The sequence below is a fragment of the Boleophthalmus pectinirostris genome, unplaced genomic scaffold (genome assembly GCF_026225935.1).
Source record: "Boleophthalmus pectinirostris isolate CB_2022bp ecotype Guang Dong unplaced genomic scaffold, ASM2622593v1 HiC_scaffold_3, whole genome shotgun sequence".
NCBI classification, from domain to species: domain Eukaryota; kingdom Metazoa; phylum Chordata; class Actinopteri; order Gobiiformes; family Gobiidae; genus Boleophthalmus; species Boleophthalmus pectinirostris.
In genome coordinates this window covers 26,602,735-26,623,219 of record NW_026571299.1, presented here as the reverse complement: position 1 = coordinate 26,623,219, position 20,485 = coordinate 26,602,735, and the positions used below count along the sequence as shown (strand labels likewise).

General features: G+C 39.3%; 1 protein-coding gene across 1 annotated transcript in view; it reads left to right on the top strand.

The window, feature by feature from the left end:
• The window catches only part of ikbke (inhibitor of nuclear factor kappa B kinase subunit epsilon), a 257,205-nt gene extending 239,358 nt beyond the window's left edge, over positions 1-17,847 (top strand). The window contains exon 22 of the transcript XR_008633096.1: positions 17,798-17,847. The gene's annotated coding sequence lies outside the window, so the exon portion shown is untranslated. The remainder of the gene's footprint in view (positions 1-17,797) is intronic.
• The last annotated feature ends 2,638 nt before the right edge of the window (positions 17,848-20,485 follow it).

The window sequence follows — 20,485 nt, the reverse complement described above, 5'->3', positions numbered from 1 at the left end:
AGTTTGGCAAATTTGGAGTGTGTTGGATCAGTTATATGTAAGTTTTGTATAAGTTCTGAGCACGCTGAAGCACGGCGACATACGGTAAGGTCATCGGAAAATTTTGAGCATGCTGAAAATGTCTGGACGTATGTTGTATGTGTTTATACGTCCTGCGTACGTGGGCCATAAGTTGTAGGTAAGTTGTGTAATCCTTGACACACGATCACACACGATTATATAAGTTACTTATAAGTCCAAATACATTGAGATAATGTCTAGTGTACCCATAACTTATGAGTAACATGCTTTGAACCTTGTGTAACTTATATGAAACTTACCTCCAACGCGTATTGATGTATGCAGACGTATTTGACGTGTTCCGACGACCACAGAACTTACTAAGCGTGTTTCTAACTTATAGCTACTGTATGACAGCGTATTGGCAGCGTGTAGTGAAATTGGTATATAAAAATGGGGAAACTGTCAGTGCTCCTTCAGACTTCATGGTGAGCAGACCCGGTGGTACCACATATCATCCGAGAGATGGAGGATCTGGCAAGGCTGAGACGAGAATACATACTAGCTGTCCACCAGCATGAGCACGATCTCAATGATTTGTCACTGTAACGGTTGAGTGCCAATAGAGCCAGGAGAAGAAGAGATCAACGGTGGAGAATTTGGCATGAATGATCAGCTGATGGTGGATATGCTGTCGTGAGCTGTGCATAAGTTAGACTGTCGTTGGGCTTAAGTTATGGATACTGGCAACACGCTAAGCATTAGTTGGTATAAGTTATATATAAGTTATCAGAACATTCTCAGAGGCGGCGCTACCATTAGGCAAAAGTAGGCGGCTGCTTAGGGCCCCCGAACCTGGAGGGGCCCCCAACCAATTACCTTAGTGTCACTAATGGCCGAGGCCTCAGAGCAATTAGATTTTCTCTCAATATGACATTAAATGAGAGTAGTTTTACTTTTAAGGACTAGTCATAAGAAAAATAATAATCATCAAATGCAGTGGATGTAAACAAAAATTTTACTGTTCTAGCAAAAAATATCACTTTTTTTCAGCTCTGGTTATCTACTAGGCGACCGAACTAATGAGACAAGCTTCCAAAAACAGAAAAACGGTGCATTATAGTGAGGGCTACAAACTCAAGTTCGCCTAGGGCCCCCAAATCGCTAACTCTGCCCCTGAATGTTCTATATAAGTTACTAATACATTATTATTATACATCCAACTCATTACAAATACGCTATGTATATGCCCAAAATTGAAAAAAACAAAACAAAACATTGATAGTTCAGTGTTTGCCAGTGTTTTAGGAAAATTGTCATAAGTGTCATGGTCATAAGATGTATAAGCAGCTCTTGAGGTCAAAATAAGTTTGCTGTGTACTTCATCTAATTATAAAGCGTTATATTTTTCGAGGGGCAGGAAGTGCGTGGTTAGCTTTACAGCGATGACAAAACTCTACTCTGGCCTCTGAAGGCTGTGAAAAACACCAATAAAACACTTGATGGTGAATAATTAGGGAGCTCAGAATAACTTTGAATCATTGCAAACCGTTTTAAATGAACTAGTTCTGTTTCTCACCTTTTCAAGACGGCAAAAATTACATATCAGTATTATTAGTTTGACTTAAACTGTCAACCTCGTAAATCTGTGTTGATTTGTTTTTTAAATAAAAAACAAAAATAAGAAAACGAAAAAACAAGTTTTCTTCATTATTTGAAAAATTAAAAAAACAGATAACGATTCATTTTTTCAGTTTTCGATTTTGTGTTTAAATGAATCATGGAAAAAACGGATAATGGTCGTTTCCCATTTCTGTGACTTAGGTCATTTTCAACCGCTAGTTCGATTATTTGGTCCGCACCAGGCAATCATTGGTAGCTAATACACTCCAGGACGTTAAACCAGGAATAAACAATTTTCAGTCCTGGTCTGGTCCCAGTCTCAGTCCTAGTCTCATTTCACCATGAACTCATAAAACAGCAACATGTAGAACTTTGTACAAACTCACCGCATCTGGTCCCAGTCCCAGTCTCAGTCCTGGTCTGGTCCTGGTGTCATTCCCGGTCTCAGTCCTGGTTCTGTTCCCGGTCTCAGTCCTGGTCTGGTCCCGGTCTAGTCCCTGACCTGGTTTAGTCATGGTTCAGTCCATATGCGGCGCAAAAGTCCGGCATCGCAGTTTAAGTCACGTAAACGGGAAACGGTTGTTATCCGTTTTTTCCATTATTCATTCAAACACAAAATCGAAACCTGAAAAAATTAATCGATATCTGTTTTTTTAATTTGGTTTATGAGACAAATAATGAAGAAAACTGTTATTTTATCATTTTCTTATTTTTGGTTTTATACTGAAAAACTAATGAAATAATGATCCACAGGTTCTCGTATCCTTGTATTGATTATTTTGTCACACGTGCTGAAAGTGTGTCAGCTCGTGATGCATATCTTCCATACACCTGCCCCGACACTTATGGGCCCGTGCAGGTTTCTGTTTGGGGTAGGGACAAAAAATAACCCCCTCCTTTTCCATAAGCTGCTCTATACTGGCCCTATACATACAGTACAGTAACACACACACACACACACACACACACACACATGCACACACGTAGAACTCCAGCTGCACAAGGCCTCACGTTTCCAGTGTACATTTCACCGGGATTAGCAACATAAGGCTTGAACTCTTGAACTATGGGGCTTAATGCATTCACAGTACACGGACTAGAGGCAGCGCCGGTTACAACAGGCCCATATAAAGTGAGTCGTGCGGGTTAAAGGGCCACAGTTTGAATGGGGTGCGATGAAGCTGGAGTTAAAACGGGCTGTAAGCAGTTTTTAAATAGCCCAAGTGCAAAGCCAGTCGTGAATTCGCAGTAAGACCTTGAACTGCATGTAGCGTTGGCTTAGGGAGCGTGGCTCTAGTGCCCGTGTTTCCCGTGTTTCCAGTGCGTTGTTAGATATTTGGGATAATAGTTAACGTGACTGGATTACGGCGAGCGAGGTTGCGGGTTCAGTCGCCGGATTGTTCGTGCACGTTCGCGAAGAGTGTAGAGGGTTTGGTCAGGGTGGTCCGCTTTCTCCCATGAAGTTCAATGATATTTTAGAATAAGCCTCCAACCCGGTACTCCTGACCAAGATACTACAATAAAACAAGTCCAGTGAACAAATTACTGCCTAGATAGATAGATAGGCAGGAGTAGTAGTAGTAGAAGTAGTAGTAGTCGTAGTAGTAGTCAGTGTTGTGCATGAACGAGTTCAAAAGAACGCGTTCATTGAACACGTTCATTTTTCAGTGAACTTTGAACTGAACGCAACACTTTTGTAAATCAAGAACTTGAACGTGAATTTGTTCAAATTATGTGTGATGAACGACGTACGTCACTGTTGGGGTTCAGTTAAACGTCGGAATTTGACGAGTGACGATCTGCTCGCACTTCACCTCGCGAAACCACAGCCGCGTGTCAACGCGAAGGCGACTCCACCGGCAGCTTTAGCGGAACGTACGGGCTCTTGTGTCTCTCAATGGGAAGTCAATCAAACTTGACTGGGCGCGTTTAGCTGCTTGTATTTACCTTCTGTACAGGCTGACCACGGCAAACGCAAGGATTTCAAAAGTAAATTTCAAAGCACTAATTAACAGTGTATGTGGATCTGGGCTCTTTCACATGATCCACAACTGCCCAGGGAGCACAATGTGCTGATGGTAAATGCACAAATACAACAATAGATACATGCTCTCTGTGGATTTTGAGGGGGATACGCGCCTACGCTCGTGTAGAGCGTCAAAAAATAGGACGGATCCTATTTTCTGAAATCTACACGCACAGGACGTGCTGCTCCGCGCGCGTATTATTTTACTTGGTACATATGTCAGTAACGCGCGTCACAATGCTTTTTTTAACCTGGATTGAAATGGTGGGTTTTTTTCATTTTTCTTCATACAAATTTGCTAAAATCACCGCGATATCAGCAGCGGTGAAACACCGGAGGTGCGCCCGCGTAGACCGTGATCCTGAGCGAAAGGACCGACGCAGAAGTCCGCGCTCCACCGAGATAAACGCAGCTGACGCCCGATCGCACTCGGGGTTCACTCAGGGGCGGTCCTAGATTCCAAGTTCTAGTCCAGGATTAGTCCTGGTTTAGTCCTGGTTCAGTTCTGGTTTAGACCTGGTTTAGTCCTGGTTCAGTTCTGGTTTAGTCCTGGTTCAGTCCTGGTTCAGTCCTGGTTTAGACCTGGTTTAGTCTTGGTTTATTCCTGGTTTAGACCTGGTTTAGTCCTGGTTCAGTTCTGGTTTAGACCTGGTTCAGTCCTGGTTTAGACCTGGTTCAATTCTGGTTCAGTCCTGGTTCAGTCCTGGTTTAGACCTGGTTCAATTTTGGTTCAGTCCTGGTTTAGTCTTGGTTTATTCCTGGTTTAGACCTGGTTCAGTCCTGGTTCAGTTCTTTTTTAGTCCTGGTTCAGTTCTGGTTTAGACCTGGTTCAGTCCTGATTTAGACCTGGTTTAGTCTAAAATAAATGCAGCCTTTCATTTACAGATCTCACCTAAATATAAAATGAACTGAACTTTGAACTAGTTCAAAATTATAATTGTGAACTATGAACGTGAACTATTCATTTTGAACAAGTGTGAACTTGCACAACACTGGTAGTAGTAGTAGTAGAAGTAGTAGTAGTAGTAGCAGTAGTAGTAGTAGTAGTAGTAGTGGTAGTAGTAGGGGTGTCAAATTATCGCGTTAATTGCGATTAATTAATTACAGTCATATTTAGCGTGTTATGTTTTTTAATCGCGTTAATCTCATTTTTAATCTCTGACTTTACTGTTTCTGTATGTGAGTTGCTTTATTATAAAATCTGTTTTTATGTGTTGTTGGGACAACAACAACACACACACACACAAAACAAAACAAAAAACACATTTATAAAATTTTTATTTCAGTAATTCCACTCATTGCCGGAAATCCACACAAAACGCGCGCAGTAAGAGCGAAGTAAACGTCATGTTCACGTTGGCGGCGTCAGTCGCACAATGGACGAGGTCGAAAGAGCCAGTAGAACAGAGGCAGCAGTGCACAGGTAAAAACACATTCGTGTCTTGGAAATTCTTCTCCCGACCTGAAATATAAAGGAAAATAACAAATATAAAATCGCCTACAACTTAAATGTCACTGGTGAAAACAACCTGCATAGGCTCATTTTGTCTGCACTACTGTCCTATACACAAACAAACACACACAAACACACACACACAAACACACACAACACACACAAACACACACCTTCATCATCGTCATTAACCTGAGAACGCGCGGACCACGTTTCCTTCCGTAGTTACTGCGCGGACACCGCTGTTCTCCCGTGAGCCGCGTAAACGTTTTCTCGCGTACGCTGCTTAAACCGTGCTTAAACCCTAAAACCCTGTGCGCCTCTAAACCAGAACTAAACCAAGACTAAAACCAGGGACTAAACCCAGGACTAAAAAACTAAAACCAGGACTAAAACCAGGTCTAAACCAGGACTAAACCAGAACTAACTAAACCAGGACTAAAACCAGGATTAATCCATTCCAGGACTAAACTAGGACTAAAGTAGGACTAAAGCAGGTTTAAACCAGGACTAAAACAAGGACTAAAACCAGTGATCTCATATATAAAACATTTCTCTATCAATAATATTTTTAATATGGTTAAGGTTTTATTGTCTTTAAGTAGACAAAAGTTATTATGTTCAGATTTCCTCGTCTTTGCTACTTTACAGCAAACAGTTTCTTATTCATGGAGACTTGGGCTCAACAGCCAATTTGGAGAGATTTGTTAAACAATAAATGACTTTATAAAGTCACTTTTTTTGTTCTATATCTAGTCTTTTGATCTGCCACAATAATGTAATAATGAATTTAAATGAAAATACCTCAAATTGAAGGCTTTTCTCAATTTTTAGGTGAGATTAAAAATGAGATTAATTAGATTAATTAATTACAGATCATAATTAATTAATCTCTCAATTTTTTTAATCGCATGACAGCACTAGGTAGTAGTAGTAGTAGTAGCAGTAGTAGTAGTTGTAGAAATAGTAGTAGTAGTAGTAGGAGTTGTAGAAGTAGTAGTAGTAGTAGTAGTTGTTGTAGAAGTAGTAGTAGTAGTAATATAGATAGATCCCAAAGCAAATTCAAAATTCATGTGACAAACCTACAAAAAATCTATTCAAATCATGTTGTGCAGTGTTGGAAAGTAACTAAACACATGAACCGAAAATACATATTCAGAATACTTATTCTGAGTAACTATTTTGGTGCAGTTACACTTTCATTTTGTGGTATGGAGAATACAGTTGCTTTTTTTCAAAAACAAAGGAATACATCATGGAACTTCATAATGTAATTTAATGTGGAACAAAATCAATTCAATTCCCGGATCGTTCGTGCATGTTCGCAAAGAGTGTTGTGGGTTTGGTCAGGTCGGTCCACTTTCTCCCATGACTTTTAATGATGTTTTAGAATAATTCTTCAGCTAGGCACTCCTGACCTAGCCTGATTCATCAGCCGGTTTCACTTCGTAGAAACCGTCTGACCTCGCAGTGTTAGAATTTATTCAATGGTAGGTGGGTACTTTTTCAAATTTAACCAGTCGCTGTTATTTGGTCGTGACGTATGTAATGCACTGCTAACGGAGCTAACTGGTATATTAAGCCTTTTCCCAAATCCCGAAGGAAGAAGGACAATAACTTCTTTCACCTTGATGAAATTCACCAAACATTCTCTTTGTTCCAGTTTTAAATCCTCGATCTCGGGAATCGTTGCCAACACAGAATGTATGGCTCATTGTTGATTGGCTTGTGCCCGAACTCGCACTTCTGGGGTTTTTGTGAACCGTCTAGTGCAGGGGTGTCAAACTCATTTTGGTCTGGGGCCGTATCCAACCTACTTTGATCCCAAACGGGCCGGATCAGAAAACTCAAAAATAGCAATAAGTTCAAATATTTGTGCAGAGAAACACAAATCTATTACAGAAATCTTTTTTAATTGATGAACTCTTTCTTTTACAAAATATTATAATATTATGAACAACTTGAAACTTTAAGAAAAATAAAATTTCAACACAAAGTTTTAACATGAACTTGTATGTAAATAGGAATAAGTCCATTTTTGTTGTAAAATCCTGCACTCGGCTCAATTTTTCTCATTTGTGACATTTTGCTGATGAGGGTGTCACGGTCAACAGTCAAAACGATCGTCCTTTAAGAGCGTTTGGAAAGAGACAAGTCTTCATTTGTGCTGCTCTGGTGGGAGGGGCCACGTACAGAGCTGGAGACACTGCTGTGATAAGCACCACAAAAAATTTACAAGATTTTAATAGAAAAAATAATTAAAATATTTTAGTAGAAAATCAGACGAGGGCCAGATTAAAGGTCTTGGAGGGCCGGATCTGGCCCCCGGGCCTTATGTTTGTCACCTGTGGTCTAGTGTATTCTGACTCCTGACCTAGTCGCTGGAGAGAAATGAAATTGAGCAGAGGCAGTAGGTGGTGCCAGCCTGGCTACTCCTGACCAAGATACTGGAATAAAACATGTCCACTAAAGCATACTGAGATCACAGTTACTTTTTCAAATCAAAGAAATACATCACAGGACTTCATAATGCAATTTAGTATGGAACAGAATTAATATGAAAAAATATAACGGCTCTTTATTTTCTTTATTTTGTGATAAATAAGGTCACAACAAACAATGTAACAAACAAAAAGCTGTTTTAATACCATATCACATGTGAGGGTAAACGATACAAAAATTTGACTTGATGCTGGTATTTGGAATTCTGTAAACAAATGCATTTTCAAAGTATTCTTCCAGTCACTTTTATGTTTTCAAACATTTAAAATTGTTCATACATGTAATCTGTTTAAAGCCTTGTTAAGGGCTTCAAACACAAAAAGTACATATATACATATATATATGTAGCCTATGAAAAAAATTCCTGGATTACCAGATAATATGGGTCTTTTAAAAACATGTTTTCTATGGCATTACAAAAGGTCTAAAAAGTTAATGTAGCATGATATTTTAAGTTGAAGTACATTTTAGGTCACTGCAAATTGCTGATATCCAGTATTTAGTTGTGTCTAGCCTTTCTTATCTGGGCTACTGTTGTGAATGGAGGCTGCAGCGGACTCCAGGAATGGAAATCTACACCAGCGTGAAGGCAAGCGGGTCTGTGGGTCAGAGCACCCTACAAGGACATGCCCAGTGTCCGACCTGCACCGCACCTCTCCACAGACAGGGGGCGGAGTCACAGAGTCGGGGGAGGGGCAGGAAGAGGCTCGCTGAAACCCAGGCGTTTAGATCAGGGAGGAGTTTAAGATTGTTGTGAGAAAATGGTCAACAAATGTGGAGTTACTGATTCACTAAAAACAAGTTACTGATTCAACTAAAAACAAGTTAAAATGAAAAAAGAAAATTTGGCTACTCTTTTTTATTTCTTACCTTGTTACAATTTTACAAAGGCTATAGCAAAGACCGACTGACTGAATTCTTAATTTTATTAAAATTTATTTTATTAAATTTTATTATATTTTATTAATAATGTTTTTTTTTTCTTAGATTTTTCAGTTTTACAAGGCTATAGAAAAGACCAATTGAATTCTTAATTGCATTTTTTTTATTTTAAATTGAATTATTTCTTATTTCTTAACTATTTCTTACCTTGTTACAATTTTACAAGGCTATAGAAAAGACCGGCTGAATTCTTAATTGCATTTGTTTTATTTTATCAAAAATTAATACATGATTTATTTATTTATTTATTTATTATTATTATTATTATATTTATTATTATTATTATTATTTATTTATTTATTTTTTTTTTTCATGAGGTCACGCACATACAAAAATACACTCACCCAAATCCTATTCCTTACATATATGTTTTATTTATACCTTGGTACACATACATCTCATATAAGGTACTTTGCTCATGTATCTTTACAGGATGTAATACAGGACGTTCTATAAAGTTCCACTAACATTCACACTATCTTGAAACTAAAGCTGGCTATTGTTTTTTGCCTCATATAAACCACTCAGAAACCAGCACTGTATTACTTGTTTTCCTTACATTTATAAATTTTTTTATCTGTAAACATGAAACACCAATGCCAATCATTTAGAAATAAACAGATGTCTCAGTTAGCAGCTACATGGACCAAATGCCTGGGTTTTATTCCTGGCGGTCAGTAGCAGCAGGGGGAGGAGTCAGCAGGGGGAGGTTGGCGTTGGCCGTCAGAGGATTAAAATAGTGTTGAGAGCAGAGCCACAGCTGCACGGGACTGCCAGGGCACATGACCGAGAGCGAAAGAGAGGAAAGAGAGAGAGAGAGATCTGTGTCAATGTGACGAGTGATGAGAGGAGGGAGGGAGGGAGGGAGCGAGGGAGGGAGGGAGCGGGCCGGAGTCTGAATACAGAAGACAAGTTGATCAAGTGCACGGTTAACTCTAGTGAACTGGGACTCCGAATCAGGCTAGAATGTTTTCAATGTGCATTCAAAGTTTTTCTTTCTGCTCTTCTAACCCTACAGTTCATAGAGTATATCAGTGTAATCCCTCCATTTTCTAGGTAGGTTCAAACAAACAAACGTAAAGTGTAGTTAGCTCCTCCCCTCAGACAGATATAAATAAAAGTGTCCCACCAGCGCTTGACCAGACCTGAAGAAGCTGCCTGGATGAGTGGTGAAACTTTTATTCAGTTTGACAGAATTTAATGTTCTTTTGTCATCCTAGCACATATAGAAAAAAAACATAATCAGGAATTTATATAAATACCATAAATTCCAGACTATAAGCCGCTACTTTTTTCTCACACTTTGAACCCTGCAGCTAATAAAACGATGCTGCGAAGATATGGACGGATTCTTTGTTTGGCACATTGTCCATTCATGTATACGGTCTATGGTTTGGTAACACAGCGGATACAAGCAGCCTGAGTGCAGAAAACGCAGCTGTCTGTGCAGTTCACACATGGATCTAGGGTTAACATGAAGTTGCTACATTAACTAGTCGTCGTGTGATCAAATAAGTTATGCTGCTAAATGAACAATAGTGAGGGGGATATGTCTCAAACTTCAGTAGTCGGACATCCACTCATTCCTGATTGACAGAACTAACCCCGCCCCCGAGAGAGTCTGAAATCTGCTGAAATCCTCCAAGACAATGACATGACACAGACAGAACAGAGACTCTTTCTGCAGGAGACATGCGCATAAAGAACGCGGGGAGAGACGGCAAGGAAGTTTTGAATAGTTATTTAGCGCTTCATACACACACCCTCCTCATGGAAAACACACGAAGAAATGCAGATGATGCAGCTTTTAAGTTTACATCATCAACTGATGTGGCTGTGGAAGAAGGACAAAGATCTGCTGCACGTGAGCTCGACATCAGTGAGTCGAGGGTGAGATTTTGGCAACGGCAGCGTGACGAACTGACTCAGCCCAAAAAGATGACAAAAACTTTCAGAGGATATAAAAGCAGATGGTCTGAACTTTAAAACGTTCTTGAGGATGTGGACACCTGCGTCTTATATTCAGGTGTAGCCTATATATGTACAATTTCAAAATTTTGTTAAAATTTTGTTGATGTGGCGTGTATTTCAGGTGCGCTCAATAGTCCAGATTTTACAGTCTATGCACAAAACTCGCAGTGGTACATCAGAACAGCCTTTGCTTGTATATAATGGCCTTGTCACACTTTGATGATTTAGCCAGCGTATTCTCACGTAACAGAATTTCCCTAAAACAGCGGTATGTGCTGAACTATCAATGTTTTTTTTTTTTTTTTCAATTTTGGGCGTACACATAGCGTATTCATACTGAGTTGACCAAATACAAAACATATTAGTAACTTATATAAAACATTTTGATAACTTATGCTTAACGTGTTGCCAGTGTCCACAGCTTATGCCCAACAACAGTCTAACTTATGCATAGCGCACGTCAGGGTATAGCCGACAAACACGTGTCGTCTCATATTCTCGTCTCAGCCTTGTCGGATCCTCCATCTCTCTGATGATAGAGACATCTGCTCACCATGAAGTGTGGAGGAGTATTGACGGTTTCCCCATTTTTATATGCCAATTCCCCTACACGCTGCCAATACGCCATTATACAGTAGCTATAAGTTAGAAACATATTTAGTAAGTTTTGTGGTCGTCAGAACATGTCAAATATGTCTGCATACATCCATATACGTTGGAGATAAGTTCGATATAAGTTACACAAGGTTCAAAGCACGTTACTCATAAGTTATGGGTAAGCTAGACATTATCTCAATGTATTTGGATTTATGAGTAACTTACAGTTAACATGTGTGAACGTGTGTCAACGATCACATAACTTACCAACTTATGGCCCATGTGTGCAGGATGTAGAAGCACACACTTACATACGTCCAGAAATTTTAAGCATGCTGAAAATTTTTCGACGACCTTCCCATGTGTCGACATATGCCAGCGTGCTTCAGTGTGCTCATAACTTATACAAAACCTACCTATAACTTATCCGACATACGCCAGCGGATTTGCCACATTTTTCATATGTCAGCATACACTAAATTGTCAAGGTGTGACAGGGCCATAAGTAAAGTAAATACTGTTAAAATTTTATTGTAATACTGAGTTCTGTGGGGCCTAGTCATGAGTAAAAAATATCAGGTTCAAATTTACCTTTTAGATGTACGCATTTCTTTTGAGAATAATAATCCCTACAACTGCTACTCCAACAACTACTAATATATTTGTATAAAGTTCAAGATTCTTCTGCTTCTATTACTACACCTATACTGCCATAAAATTATATTTTTTTTAAATAGTGCATTAGTGTCAGAGCATTACTATTGTCTACTGGGCGGCGGTTGGTAGTTGGTAGAGTATTCGCCCACTGATCTGAAGGTTGGCGGTTCAAATCCAGCTCTCAACATAAGAAACATCACAGGTTGAGTGGTCAGATCCACTGACCCACAGGTTGGCTGGTGTGATTCCAGCTCCCGCAGATGAATGCTGTTGTTGTGTCCTTGGGCAAGACACTTAACCCACCTTGCCCACAGTGTCTGCGTACACTGGTGTGTGAATGTGTCTGTGAATGTGTGAGTGGTTCCTTGTTGTAAAGTGCCTTGAAGGTGGAAAAATGTGACCATTTACCATTTACTGTGTACTACTAGTACTACTGCCACTACTCCAACCATTACATCTCCAAAGTTCAATTACTTGCAGTGTTCTTGTAAGTATTAGTATATGAGTGCAGATTTGTGTGGCCTGTGGGGCAGAAAATGCACCTCGACACCTTCCAATACCACTACTAATACTAATACTGACGTAAAAAGTAATACAATATGTAAAAGTAAGAGTATTAACTAGAACTACATGTACATATTACTTCTTATAGTGTTATTGTAAGTGTGTATATGAGCACAGACATGTGCAGCTAAGTGTGGCAGAATATTCACTTCCATTATTACTACTACTAAACTAATACAAATACTAGATCTGCTTGTACATACGTGTGGCAGAAAATGTACCTATTTACTACTACTCCTACCACTACTACAACTACTAATATTATTTCTGATACTACAAATAAATTCTATGTTTATACTATTGCCATTTCTTACTACTTCTTAGAGAGTATAAAGTTCAAGATTCTTCTGCTTCTATTACTACACCTACACTGCCATAACTGCCAAAAGTTCAATTGCATTAGTATCAGAGCATGTTACTACTGTCTACTGTGTACTACTAATAATACTGCCACTACTCCAACCATTACATCTCCAAAGTTCAATTACTTGCAGTGTTTTTGTAAGTATTAGTCTATATGAGTGTGTGGCCTGTGGGGCAGAAAATGCACCTCTACTACTTCTAATACTACTAATAATAATACTAATACTGACATAAGAAGTAGTACAGAATGTAGAAGTTCTAGTATTAACTCGAACTACATTTACATACTACTTCTTATAGTGTTATTGTAAGTGTGTATATGAGTGCAGGCGTGTGCAGCTAGTGTGACAGAAAATTCACTTCCATTATTACTAAAAAATACAAATACTAGATCTACTTGTACATACTTTCTATACTTTCACATACTGTTCTACTTCCTACATTGTTGTTTTAAGTCTGTATATGGGCGTGTGTGTGTGTGTGTTGGGGGCAAGTGCAGCAGAAAATGCACCTCTGAATACTATTCCTAATACTAATACTACAACTACTACAACATTATGCTACTTCTTTCTTCTGTTGTTGTAAGTTTTAGTCTTTAAATTAGTGTGTGTATGAGCACAGACCTCTTCTACTGCTAATACTATTCCAACAAATACTTATTTATACTATATGTACATATATATGAATGAATAATGCTCTTTATGTCTGTGAAAGCTCTCTATATATAAAAACGTACTTACTTATTTACTTACTTATACTGCTACTTCTTACTAGTTCTTACAGTGTTATTGTAAGTGTGTATATGGGTGTAGACGTGTGGGGCATGTGGTGCAGAAAGTGGACCTCTAAACCTTTACTGCGACTAATACTATTCCTAATACTAATACTACAAATACTTATACTATACTACTACTTCTGTATTTCTTCTGACATTGTTATTGTAAGTGTGTATAGGAGCGCAGACATGTGTGGCCAGTGGAGCAGAAAACTGACCTATTCTACTACTACTACTACTACTACTACTACTGCCACTACTACAACTACTAATATTATTTCTGATACTAATACCACAAATAAATACTATATTTATACTACTGCCAATTCTTACTACTTTTTAGAGAGTTGTTGTATTTGTTTGTACATGAGCACAAACCTGTGGAACCTGTGGGGCAGAAAATGCACTTTCATTGCTACTACTAATACTACTAATACTACTGCAACTACTATTACTACTATTACTAGTACTAATCCTATTCAGAAAACTGATCTTTTCTACTACTACCACCACTACTACAACTACCAATGTTATTTCTGATACTAAAACTACAAATAAATACTATATTTACACTACTGCCACTTATTACTACTTCTTAGAGAGTTGTTGTATTTGTTTGTACATGAGCACAAACCTGTGAAACCTGTGGGGCAGAAAATGCACTACTAATACTATTACTACCATTACTAGTACTAATCCTACTACTAATACTAATACTACAAATACTCATTTATACTGCACTGCTACTTCTATACTTTTTACAGTGTTGCTTTAAGTCTGTATATGGGCAAAGTGTGGCAGAAAATGCCCCTCTTCTATTACTTTTACTACTACTAAAACTCTTAATACTGTCCCTAATACTACTTGTATACTGCTACTTCTTTCTTCTGCTGTTGTAAATATTAGTCTGTAAATTAGTGTGTGTATGAACACAGACGTCTGAGGCTACTATACTATACTGCTACTTCTGTACTTTTTCTGACATTGTTATTGTAAGTGTGTATATGAGCCATACGTGTGGGGCCAGTGGGGCAGAAAACTGACCTATTCTACTACTCCTACTACTACAGCTACTAATATTATTTCTGATACTAATACTACAAATAAATACTATATTTATACTTCTGCCACTGCTTACTACTTCTTAGAGAGTTGTTGCATTTGTACATGAGCACAAACCTGTGGAACCTGTGGGGCAGAAAATGCACTTTCACTACTACTACTACTACTACTACTACTACTTTTACTACCATTACTTCTACCGTACTAATCTTATTCCTAATACTGATACTACAAATACTCATTTATACTGTTACTTCTGTACTTCTTACAGAGTTGTTTTAAGAGTGTATATGGGGCAAGTGCGGCAGAAAGTACCCTTCTTCTATTACTTTTACTACTACTACTACTACTGTTCCTAATACTACTCGTATACAGTTACTTCTTTCTTCTATTACTGTAAATGTTAGTCTGTAAATGAGTGTGTGTATGAGCGCAGACGTGTGAGGCCGGTGAGACAGAAAATGTACCTCTTCTACTACTACTACTAATCCTATTCTTAATACTGATACTACAAATACTCATTTATACTCTACTGCTACTTCTGTACTTCTTCTGACATTGCTATTGTAAGTGTGTATTAGTCTGTAAATTAGTGTGTATATGAGTGCAGACGTGTGGGCCCGGTGGGACAGAAAGTATACCTCTTCTTCTACTACTACTAATACTATTCCTAATACTAATACTTCAACTGCTCATTTATACTATACTACTACTTCTTTCTTGTGTTGTTGTAAGTAGGGGTGTCAAATTATCGCGTTAATTGCGATTAATTAATTACAGTCATATTTAGCGCGTTATGTTTTTTAATCACGTTAATCTCATTTTTAATCTCTAACTTTAGTGTTTCTGTATGTGAGTTGCTTTATTATAAAACCAGTTTTTATGTGTTGTTGGGACAACAACAACAACACACACACACAAAACACATTTATACATTTTTTAATTTCGGTAATTCCACTCATTGTCGGAAACCCACACAAAACGCGCGCAATAAGAGCGCCGTAAACGTCATGTTAACGTTGGCGGCATCAGTCGCACAATGGACGAGGTCGAAGAGCCAGTAGAACAGAGAGTCAGCAGTGCACAGGTAAAAACACATTCGTGTCTTGGAAATTATTTCTCCGACGTGAAATATAAAAGAAAATAACAAATATAAAATTGCCTACAACTTAAATGTCACTGGTGAAAACAACCTGCATAGACTCATGATGTCTGCACTACTGTCTATAGTGACCTGCCACATGAGGGGACACGCACACAGACACACACAAACACAAACATACACCTTCATCATCGTCATTAACCTGAGAACCCGCGGACCACGTTTCCTTTCGTAGTTACTGCGCGGACACCGACGTGCTCCCGTGCGCCGCGTGTGGATCGTGTTTTCTCGCGTACGCGGCGTAAACCGCGCTTCCTCCTGTGCGCCTCTAAACCAGAACTAACACCAAGACTAAAACCAGGACTAATCCAGTCCAGGACTAAACCAGGACTAAAACCAGAACTTAAACCTGGTCTAAACCAGGTCTAAACCAGGTCTAAACCAGAACTAAACCAGGACTAAACCAGAACTAACACCAGGACTAAAACCAGGATTAATCCATTCCAGGACTAAACTAGGACTAAAGTAGGACTAAAGCAGGTCTAAACCAGGACTAAAACAAGGACTAAAACCAGTGATCTCATATATAAAGCATTTATCTATCAATAATATTTTTAATATGGTTAAGGTTTTATTGTCTTTAAGTAGACAAAAGTTATTATGTTCAGATTTCCTCGTCTTTGCTACTTTACAGCAAACAGCAAAGTTTCTTATTCATGGAGACTTGGGCTCAACAGCCAATTTGGAGAGATTTGTTAAACAATAAATGACTTTATAAAGTCACTTTTTTTGTTCTATATCTATTCTATATCTTTTGATCTGCCACAATAATGTAATAATGAATTTAAATGAAAATACCTCAAATTGAAGGCTTTTCTCAATTTTTAGGTGAGATTAAAATGAGATTAATTAGATTAATTAATTACAGATCATAATTAATTAATCTCTCAATTTTTTTAATCACATGACAGCACTAGTTGTAAGTATTAGTGTGTATCTGAGCACAGACGTGTGGGGCCAGTGGGGCAGTGGGTTGAGTTGAGGAGGTGAAACGTGACCAGGATCAGACATCACCAGATTAAAGAGCAGTGACCTCGAAGAGCGGCACAGGAACCCGGGAGGCGGCACCCGAAACGGCCCCGATACCAACAGCTGCTCATTTAAACAGGGGCCCCCAACCCGCACATGTACTGTATGGATAAAGAGCAGTGTATGAAAACAGTGTTGTGGCGTGTGGACTTGTGAAGAGTGGAGTGATTTCAGCATAATCCCACACACAAAGTGGCTCTTTCACCTCTTCTAATCTGCCCTGGGATTAACCGGGATTATTGGATTATGTGGAAGGACCTCAGGCGTAGGCAGAGACAAAGGGATGGGTGCTTTAAAATCTAATACATGTTTCATTCAGTTTGTACTGCGAGGAAAGTTACTGCGTTTTATTGTGTGTAGATATTAAATGGTGTTAGCATTTTCAAGGGGCTGTACTCAAACTTCTTAAAGCGTTTATCCATGTCAGTGTTTTCCGTATCTCATTAAAGTTTGTTTGGATTAATTTTTGTTTTCTCTTTCGGTGATTTTGTATATTTAGGCTGTCTCCTTATCCTAGATTATGGAAAATGGACTCTTGTGAGCTTTAAGCCATGCTAATGTTGTTATCTCCTCAAAAACAGACCTGGAGTTGTGTTTTATTTCATTCACACATGTTTGAGTAATCCTGGTTTATTAGTCTATATCTCCAAAGCTCAAAACGCTCTGTTCCACCTTGTGATGTCATCAAGCTCAAGATGTAGTTAACACCTTTCTTTTACCTTTAGTTCAGTACAGATTGGCATTTCCAGGGCTGAAATCATCCAAATGATTCTAGAGAAGGTGTATGGAGTTTAAAAACACAGCAGAGCACTTCCTGTATTAGCACATGACATCACAAGGTGGAACAAAGTGCTTTCAGTTTGAGAGAAGAACTCAGCCTAAATATGCAGGGTTTGTGTGTTAAACATGTGTGAATGAAACAAAACAAAAAAAACATATATAAGTCACATAAAATTATTTTATAAAATCAGAGACCAGGAACCAATATTTCATGTTGAAAGTCAAGTTCTAGTAATAACAATAGAACAGAGAACAACAGACTGTTAACGTCACATATGAACAGTTCTTCAGATAACTATAACATAAACAACAGAACAGAACAAGTTTACCAAACTCTCCATCTCACTCCAAATCACTAAATCCATTCAATTCTTCATCTTCAGTGTCACTTCTGAGCAAGGAGGTAAACAGAGCGCCACTTCCTCTTCTGTGTAGCTGTCATCAGATTCAGCATCAGTTCCAGTTAGAATTATTCCGGCCTTTCTGAATCCTGACAGGATGGTTTCGGTGTCACTAAAGTCCAGGCTTTGTCCATCCATCCAGTGACTTCCAGGAAAGTTGCATGGTGCATCCTCCTGGTTTCGCAAGTTTCTCTCTCACTCCAAACTTTCTTTCTGCTGCTCGATAACTGTTTTTGCCTCTATATTTCGCTACCTGCAGCTTGTAATTTGCAAAATATAATTTTGTTTTGGGGGGCATTTGTGTTCAGTCTTCTTAGTCTTAATAAGTTTGTTTAAATGTTTAATTTTCAGTGGTGCAACTGACTGACAGGACAGCGGCTTTTTCTGCAGGAGACATGTGCAGTAGAGCAGAAAGTGACAATGGTACAGGAGTAATAGTAGTAGCAGATACTGACACACAAGCCTAGAGCCTCTAGCCGCTGTCAGTGTGAAAATTAAAATAAGTTGCACCAGAGTATAAGTTGCAGGACCACCCAAACCATGAAAAAAGTGTGACTTATAGTCCAAAAAATATATTTTAAATCAAGAAGGTCACCAGAAGGAAAAGAAAATTCTGCAGGCCGTGCCCACTCCTCAGTTTGCGATGCACTGACCTGGTTTATCATCATTATAAAGCCTCTTTGTGTACACAGATCTTCTCTTGTTGGTTGAATTTGCTCCATCAGCTCGTCCTCACATGCACCTGTCCTCACATCAGAACATATTGAAGCATATTCAGCAAACAGCCTTCAAATGGAAATGATTATTGAGTAGGTTCAAGGTTCAAGGTTCTTTATTTTGTCATTCAAACATGTGAGAGAAACACATGACAGAACGAAATGTGCTCCCCGAGGCCCAGTGATCCAGAAAGAGATAAAAAAAACAATAATAATAAGCAATGTTAAAAAATAAATACATTTAAAACAACAACATTTAGCAGTTCCAATGAACAAGTAGTAAACGTGGCAAGATAGAGAAAGAGGCAACCAAAGCAGGAAGTCAGTGTGCCCTGTTCACAAGTCTGACAGCCTCAGGAAAGAAGCTGAACTTCAGCCGAGAAGTTCTAGCTTTAATGCTCCTCAGTCTCCTCCCAGAGGCAGAGGAACAAACAGATGGTGGGAGGGGTGCGAGGGGTCCCCCATGATCCTGGAGGCCCGTCTTCTACAACGCTCCTCATAAATTTCACAGATGGGTGTGTAGTCACATCCAGTGGTCTTCTCTGCTGCTCTGACCACACGCTGTAGAGCTTTCCTGTCCTGGGCTGAGCAGTGGCCGTACCACACTGTGATGGACTGGGTCAACACACTTTCCACTCCACATCGATAAAAAGACATGAGAGCAGGGAGGCCTAGTCCAGCAGCCTTGACTCTCCTCAAAAAATACAGACGCTGGTGGGCCTTCTTAACAATGCCAGCTGCATTAGTGGACCAAGTTAGGCTGTCGGTGATGTGCAGACCCAGGTACTTCCAGCCAGACACCCTTTCAACTTCTGTGCCCATGATGTAGAGAGGCGACAGTGAACAGCTGTTCCTCCTAAAATCCACTATTAATTCTTTTGTTTTTGAAAGGTTCAGACAGAGGTTGTTCTCTCTGCACCAGGTCTCCAACAGCTGTACCTCCTGTCTGTATGCCTGCTCGTTGTTTTCCGAGATTAAACCCACAACAGCAGTGTCATCTGCAAATTTAACAATCTGACAGGTCGGGTGAGAAGCCACACAGTCATATGTTAGCAGAGTATACAGCAGGGGGCTCAGGACACAGCCTTGGGGGGAGCCGGTGTTGAGAGTGGTTGGTGAGGAGAAGCAGCCATTAATCCTAACAGTCTGCTCCCTGTTAGTAAGAAAGTCCAGCACCCAATTGCAGAGTGATGTTTGGAGTCCAAGCAATTGCAGTTTGTTTATCAGGGTCTGTGGTATGATGGTATTGAATGCCGAACTAAAGTCCAGGAAGAGAAGTCGGACATATGTGTCCCGCTTCTCTAGGTGGGTGAGGGCCTGATGGACAACAGCCGCCACTGCGATTCTCCCTGTATGCATACTGATGAGAATCCACACTGATGTCAATTATGCCCTTTATATGTGTCATCACTAGCCTTTCCAGACATTTCATGACTATAGATGTTAATGCCACAGGACGATAGTCATTCAAACAGTTCACAGTGTTAGTCTTTGGAACAGGGATAACAGTGGCTCTTTTTAGACATGATGGTACTAGGCTCTGCGAGAGTGAGATGTTAAAGATATCAGTCAGCACAGGAGTCAACTGGTATGCTGCATCCCTCAGAACCCGACCAGGGATGCCGTCAGGTCCAGCTGCCTTCCGTGGGTCAATCCTCAGCAGTGTCTTCCTCACCTCTTCAGCGCTCACTCTGAGTGGACAGTCACCTGATGTGATAGCGATAGGTAATTAGAAAAAAAGAAAACAAAATAATCAATCATAGCAGTAGCATAACCTCAAACACATCCTCCTCTATAGACAGTAATGTACTTAAAAATCAGCTCCTAGTACTTTTTCAGGTTGTTAAGATGACTTTGGGAAA